The sequence below is a fragment of the Bufo gargarizans genome, chromosome 6, assembly GCF_014858855.1.
Source record: "Bufo gargarizans isolate SCDJY-AF-19 chromosome 6, ASM1485885v1, whole genome shotgun sequence".
In the NCBI taxonomy this organism is placed as follows: domain Eukaryota; kingdom Metazoa; phylum Chordata; class Amphibia; order Anura; family Bufonidae; genus Bufo; species Bufo gargarizans.
In genome coordinates, this window is record NC_058085.1 from 24,853,651 (window position 1) to 24,859,784 (window position 6,134).

At 45.1% G+C, this 6,134-nt stretch overlaps 1 long non-coding RNA gene across 1 annotated transcript; it reads left to right on the plus strand.

The window, feature by feature from the left end:
* Window positions 1–339: 339 nt before the first annotated feature.
* On the plus strand, window positions 340–1,390 carry LOC122940452. The gene is made up of 3 exons (XR_006390274.1): window positions 340–435; window positions 959–1,102; window positions 1,232–1,390. It is a non-coding gene; the product is annotated as an uncharacterized LOC122940452 (long non-coding RNA).
* The last annotated feature ends 4,744 nt before the right edge of the window (window positions 1,391–6,134 follow it).

Sequence of the window (6,134 nt, forward strand, 5' to 3'; positions counted from 1 at the left end):
AACTACACAGACATTACACGGATACAGCTCATCTATACAAACATTACAGGCTTACAGCTCTGCTACATACAGACTGGAATTCCACACAGCACAGCAGAGTCTCACACACAGAGCAGAGAAACCTGGTCATGTGATCTCCATGACTCCTCCCACACCTGATCACATGGTCATGACAGCTTCACAGGTCCTGTACCTTCTCCTGTAGCACAGCCTGACTCCGCCCACACCTGATCACATGGTCATTACATCATCACAGGTCCTGTACCTTCTCATGCATCATAACCTGACTCCTCCCACACCTGATCACATGGTCATGACATCATCACAGGTCCTGTATCTTCTCCTGCAGCCCGACTACTGCACATGGTGGTAGAAATTACAGCCCAGGAGGCTCCATAGTGAAGGGTTGTCAGAGGAGGACACGCCTGCCCCCAGGTAAGTGGAACACTCATCACATCCACACATATAAGGCTCCACAGCCACAGAGATACACAGCTCCATCCGCCCTTAAGGCCAAGTTCACACTGCAGTTATTTCCTTCAGTTATTGAGCCCAGACCAGCAGTGAAGCCATGAAGAACATGAAGCAGGAGGTAAAGACGCAGCTTCTGGGGCAGGACACCAGCTTAAAGATAATACATTTATGGTGTCCTAACTAAGGGCAACATAAATAAGTGACTGATTCTCTTAGCAAAATGCTGGGTCACTTTCTTTATAGGCGCCACAGCGCTGGTGGTCGCCGTGCAGCGCCGCGCCAATATTAGGTTAGGACCCACTCATTGAGGCGACCTTGGCGTGGTGAGTGGGCTTATGCCTTTTGATCAAAATGTACAAAAAAGGTACACTAACTAGCCAGGTGATTTTAAAAATCTCCTCTGATGTCTCCTCTTATCTCCAGTGATTGTATTTTACATGAGATTTTGTAGGATTTTCCATAGTCTCATCTTATTTCCATTCAGGTTCCTACAATATATGATCCGTTCAGTGGATATCTTCTATATAAGATTCTTCTCCTGATTGACCCGACAAGGATGGACAGGGACAAGATGGTGGAGAGAATAATAAATCTCACCCTAGAGATCCTCTTCCGGCTTACTGGAGAGGTGAGAGATTCTGATGATGTCACATTACTTCATCTTATCTATGTTACTAACAGATGGACATGACTGGAGAGGTGAGGGACTCTGGAGATGTATGGAGTGATATTTATTACTGTGTCTCTCCATAACCAGGACTACACAGTAGTGAAGAAGACTTCTAGTGAGTGCTGTCAGGTCCCTGTGTCTGAAGGATGGGGAAGAACCCTGAGCCCAATCATGGAGCCTCCACCTCACCCCCTGATACATGAGGAAATCAATAGAGAGAAGGTCCTAGAACTCACCAACAAGATGATTGAGCTTCTGACTGGAGAGGTGACACTGCTGGGAATGCTGGGACATTATACAGGAACGCTATGAAGGGATCTGGGTGATGACTGTATCATTGTGTTGTCAGGTTCCTATAAGGTGTCAGGATGTCACCGTCTATTTCTCCATGGAGGAGTGGGAGTATTTAGAAGGACACAAAGATCTGTACAAGGACGTCATGATGGAGGATCACCGGCCCCTCACATCCCCAGGTAATAGACATGACTAAATACACACGTCCTCTCATTATCTGTATGTAAGGGATGAATTCAGTCACTGGATGTGTTTCCTACTGTTGGAAATTGGCCACAACACAAAACCTCTTGAAGCAACTTCTTCAGAAGATTCTTTTGTTTAAGCCTCATTCACACATCAGTGTTTTGTCAGTGATTTCCATCAGTGGTTGTGAGCCAGAACCAGGATTTGAGCCTCCACAGACATAAGGTATAGCGGAAACTCTGTACCTGTTCTGTGTTTAGAGTCTCACCTGGTTTTGGCTTAAAATCTCTGATGGAAATCTAATGAGCAGCAAGACATCATTGAAGTCAATGTAAAATGTAGGCAGATTATGGCATAAGAGGTAAATGGAAGTGAATTACAGCCGTGGTAAAAGGCAGCGCTATGTTATAAGTCCTGAACACCGTGCTTTATACCTCCAGGGAACAAATATTTTAATTCCAGTTTTCCGCAGTGTGTCGCTGTACGTAGACTTCAGTGGTTTACACACAGATTCCATCATTCTCATACGTAACCATAGATCTACACAAGTTACACCAACAACAACTTCTAGTTGGATAAAAGTTCCTCATCACGATCTCTTGTTATATGAATAATTTGTTCCTGGGGCCTTCCATTAATCCTCTCCAATTCATGTACCAATCTCCATTGTTCTTTCCAAAGAGCCCCATGGTCCATAAAGCCAAGATCGGCTCTTTCATTTATCACCGGTCCAACAGCAAGGATCGATCCTGATCATAAACATGCAAATGGTTAGTTTTAATCGAATTTATTTTTTATCTTGGCCAAGGCTTCCACTTCTAGTGCAAATATTATCTACTTTCTAAAGGTTCTATCCTAACATTTGTAACCGATTACTTAAAGGCCTCTATTTTCTCAGCAAAATTTTCTCAGTATTCACTTCAAAATGGTGATTAACTCTTTAGCTAAGCTCCTTTTTGAGGTGTAAACACAAGAGGGGGTCCTTTACTATTCTGAAATAAGCCTTAATTAGATGTATTTCAGGCGGAGAGGTCGGTGAAATGGAGGGGGGGGGGGGGCAGGCCTACAATTGTTTGGCATGCAGTGGGAAAAGGGTCTAAATATAAGACAGCTTGGAAGCAGTCTTACATTTAGAACTGGTGCTGGAAGCGTGGAAGTTAGAGAGGCCTGTCCCAGTCCTCTTCTTCCACAAGATAATTCCGAAGAAAATCACTATGTCCCACAGGATGATCAGGTAGATGGATATGAGGGCATCATGATGGAGGATCACCGGCCCCTCACATCACCAGGTAATAGACATGACTAAATACACATGTCCTCTCATTATCTTTATGCAAGGAATGAATTCAGTCACTGCATGTGTTTCCTACAGATAAGGAAGAGATGAGAACACAGGAGAGATGTCCCAGTCCTCTTCTTCTACAGGATGGGTCAGAAGAACATCACAATGTCCCACAGGATGATCAGGTAGATGGACATAAGGTCTCATGAAATGTCCCCTATGATCTGTAGGAGGCTGTGAAGATCTTGTCTTCAGTCATGTTTTATCCACCAGTATTATATGATTTATCCTTGTAAAATGACTACCCAATTATTACCAGACAGGAATAAATCACAAAAAATTGACGACCCACAATGAGCCGTAACTATCGCCAAAAAATTGAACCATAATCTTCACAAAGTAAAAATCAATATGCTTTATTAATAATATATAATAAATACATACATGATGGTAAAAAGGCAGCACAAAGGTGGAACACAAAGATAAGGAACAGGACCCAAGGAGGGGCCGAGAGGTCAGCCCACCAAAAATCAGGAAAAAAGTTATAAGATAGTGAACACCAAGACACCTCAAGACAATGAGCCCCAGACAAAATTAAATGGAGGCAAATATGAGGATGAAAAGACTTGGTGGTTAAGAAAGATTAATAAGCATACCCTGAGTGGTGTGTCGCTCTCTCAGCCACCTCCTTACCCAATTCCGTTTCGCCAGGAATGAGAAAGATGGAGATGGCAGGATTACAGCTGACCATAGACGTTAAATGTTGTCTGGAACTTCTCACTTTTTTCTGCCTGTATAGACTTTTTAGATGGCCTCTTCTGTGAGCTGCTGCAGATCTTTTGTGGTTGCACAAGAGTGGCACAGCAGTTTTCTAAGAGGTCTTAGGCCGGGACCATGCAATGCTGCAAATGGTCAACCAAAATTCTGCTCTGATTGTCAGCTTGAACATGAACATCAGGAGATAAATGCATCATTATCTTCAAAGGTTTTGTAGTCTAGGGTGCAGTCTCCTGGTGTCTCCTTACTGTCAGAATGGCAGTACCAAGATCATTCCACGGATTCTATTCTAGCACATGTAGATGCAAGTCTTCCTTCTTACTTGCATAGAGTATAATATAATATTCAGGGGCGTAGCTAAAGGCTCATGTGCCCTGGTGCAAGAGTTCAGCTTGGTCCCCCTATCCCTCAATGCTTTGTGGCCAGGGGCTCCATGCCAAATTCTTGACCTTACCCCTTCCCTCCAGCCAGAGATGTAACTTGACCTGCATAAACTTTGTATAGTTCCGGTGTCTTCTTATGTTGCACAAGGGTCTTTGGCCCCCCTCAGGCTCCTAGGCCAAGTAGTGACTGCAGCCCTTACAGCAGGGGTGGGGAACCTGTTTGCTGCTGAGGTCCATTTGGATATTTGTAACATCGTTCAGAAATTGGGCTTCAATTAAAAAATCTAGAGCACTGTATTTTTGCAGCACAAAATGGTGCCTGCGCTATATATTACAAATAGTACAGGCGCCATTTTGACCACATATAGCAGTCTAATTTTTAAGTTAAGAATATAATATATTTAGTTCTTTATTTGGCATTAATGGCAGCCAAGCTAAACCCAGAGGGGTCCAAAGAGGGGTTCACCCAGCTTTCACTCTCTCTGCCTCTTTCTTTGCAAATGTCCCTGCCTTTGTCCCTTTCTTAGCCTCATATCTTCCCCCACCTCCATCAGCCTCTGATCCGACCCTCCTATCAGACCCTCCCCAGCCTTAGATCAGACCCCCCAGCCTCAGATCAGATCCCCAATAGGCCCCCCAGACTCAGATCAGACCCCTATTAGATCCCCAGCCATAGATCAGGCATTTAAAATAAATAAAAAATTAAATTTCCTCTCCAGCTCCGGATGGCGCTGCCACTTCGCAGACTCACTTACCCTCCCTGGTCTTCTTCCCGCCACGCTGTACTGTGACCTGACAGCGCACAGCGTCAGGTCATAGTGCGCATCTACATGCTCTACATCCTGGCACTGTACGTGTCAGGACACAGCGTGAGGCCGGAAGAAGACTAGGGAAGGTGAGTACAGGTAGCAATGCGCTGTTCTCACCTTCCTGTGCCTCCCGCATGCTAATGACTGCTTCCATTTTCACAATCTGTTGTGGCCGGGGCCCACATGAAATGGTCCCGCAGGCCAGAGGTTCCCCACCCCTGCCTTACAGCTACGCCCCTGATAATATTGGAAGTTGATTATTGGAAAAGCTATATAGGGTTATTTTCATCAGCACATATAATTCTAACTCGCCAACAATTTTCTAGCTGCTCAGATGCATCCATCCATTTTGAACCTTTGATTATGGATACCTGGTCATGTGATCTCTAGTCTGACCTCCAGTCTGAGGCTTGCGGTCTCTCTCCTGTGTGGCCGACATCCTGTGATCTACAAGATTACAGCATCATTTATCAGATCCCTCTGGAGAGCTCCCTCCGCACCAGCTGCTCCTCCTTGTCTTCTGTCTGTCCTGTGGGGCAGTGACAGGCCTCACGGCTGTTAGAGGAGGTATATAACAGGAGTTTACATCTCTTCCCCGTCAATCATCAGGTCTGAGGCAGCACCAGGTGCCACAATCAGTCTGGGATAAAAGCTCATCCCAGACTGTCAGTCAGGGGAGAGATTCTTTGTGCAACAGGGTCCTGCTGGAGGCTCTGTACGAGTGGTCTCAGCCGGCCTGGCTGAGGGGCCATGGGGCTAGGTGCTAGCCAGAACATTGGGGGACGCCTGGGCGCAAGGGTCATGAGGCCAGAGTCGAGAGGACTACTGGGCCACACTGCCCCATAAAGGTACTGGACTTGAGACAGTGCGTGAATGGTGCTTAGTACAGCCAGGAGGCTGATGGACATTGGGCTGGGAAAGCCACATGTTATTACCGTGTGTGAACAGTGCTTTAAGTGAGGTAGAAAAATATCATATTTAGTTAGAGCCCAGACGGGCAGGTGTTTGTTTGTTATTATTATGTTTGTTTTGCTGAGGTGCCAAATAAAAGCGATGTTTGGACCTTAAACTTGGTGTATGACAAAGATACTTGTGAAAGTGACCCCCGAAAGCGAGCTAACCCCTCAGTCTCTAAACATATCATGCTGCTGAAGATATTATCTCTACATTATCCATAACACTAGAAGAGCAAAGGTTTAGAGTCTAAACCTTGTAGAAGTGGAGAGACATTTAATTGTGCTACTTTCTTTAAATTACAA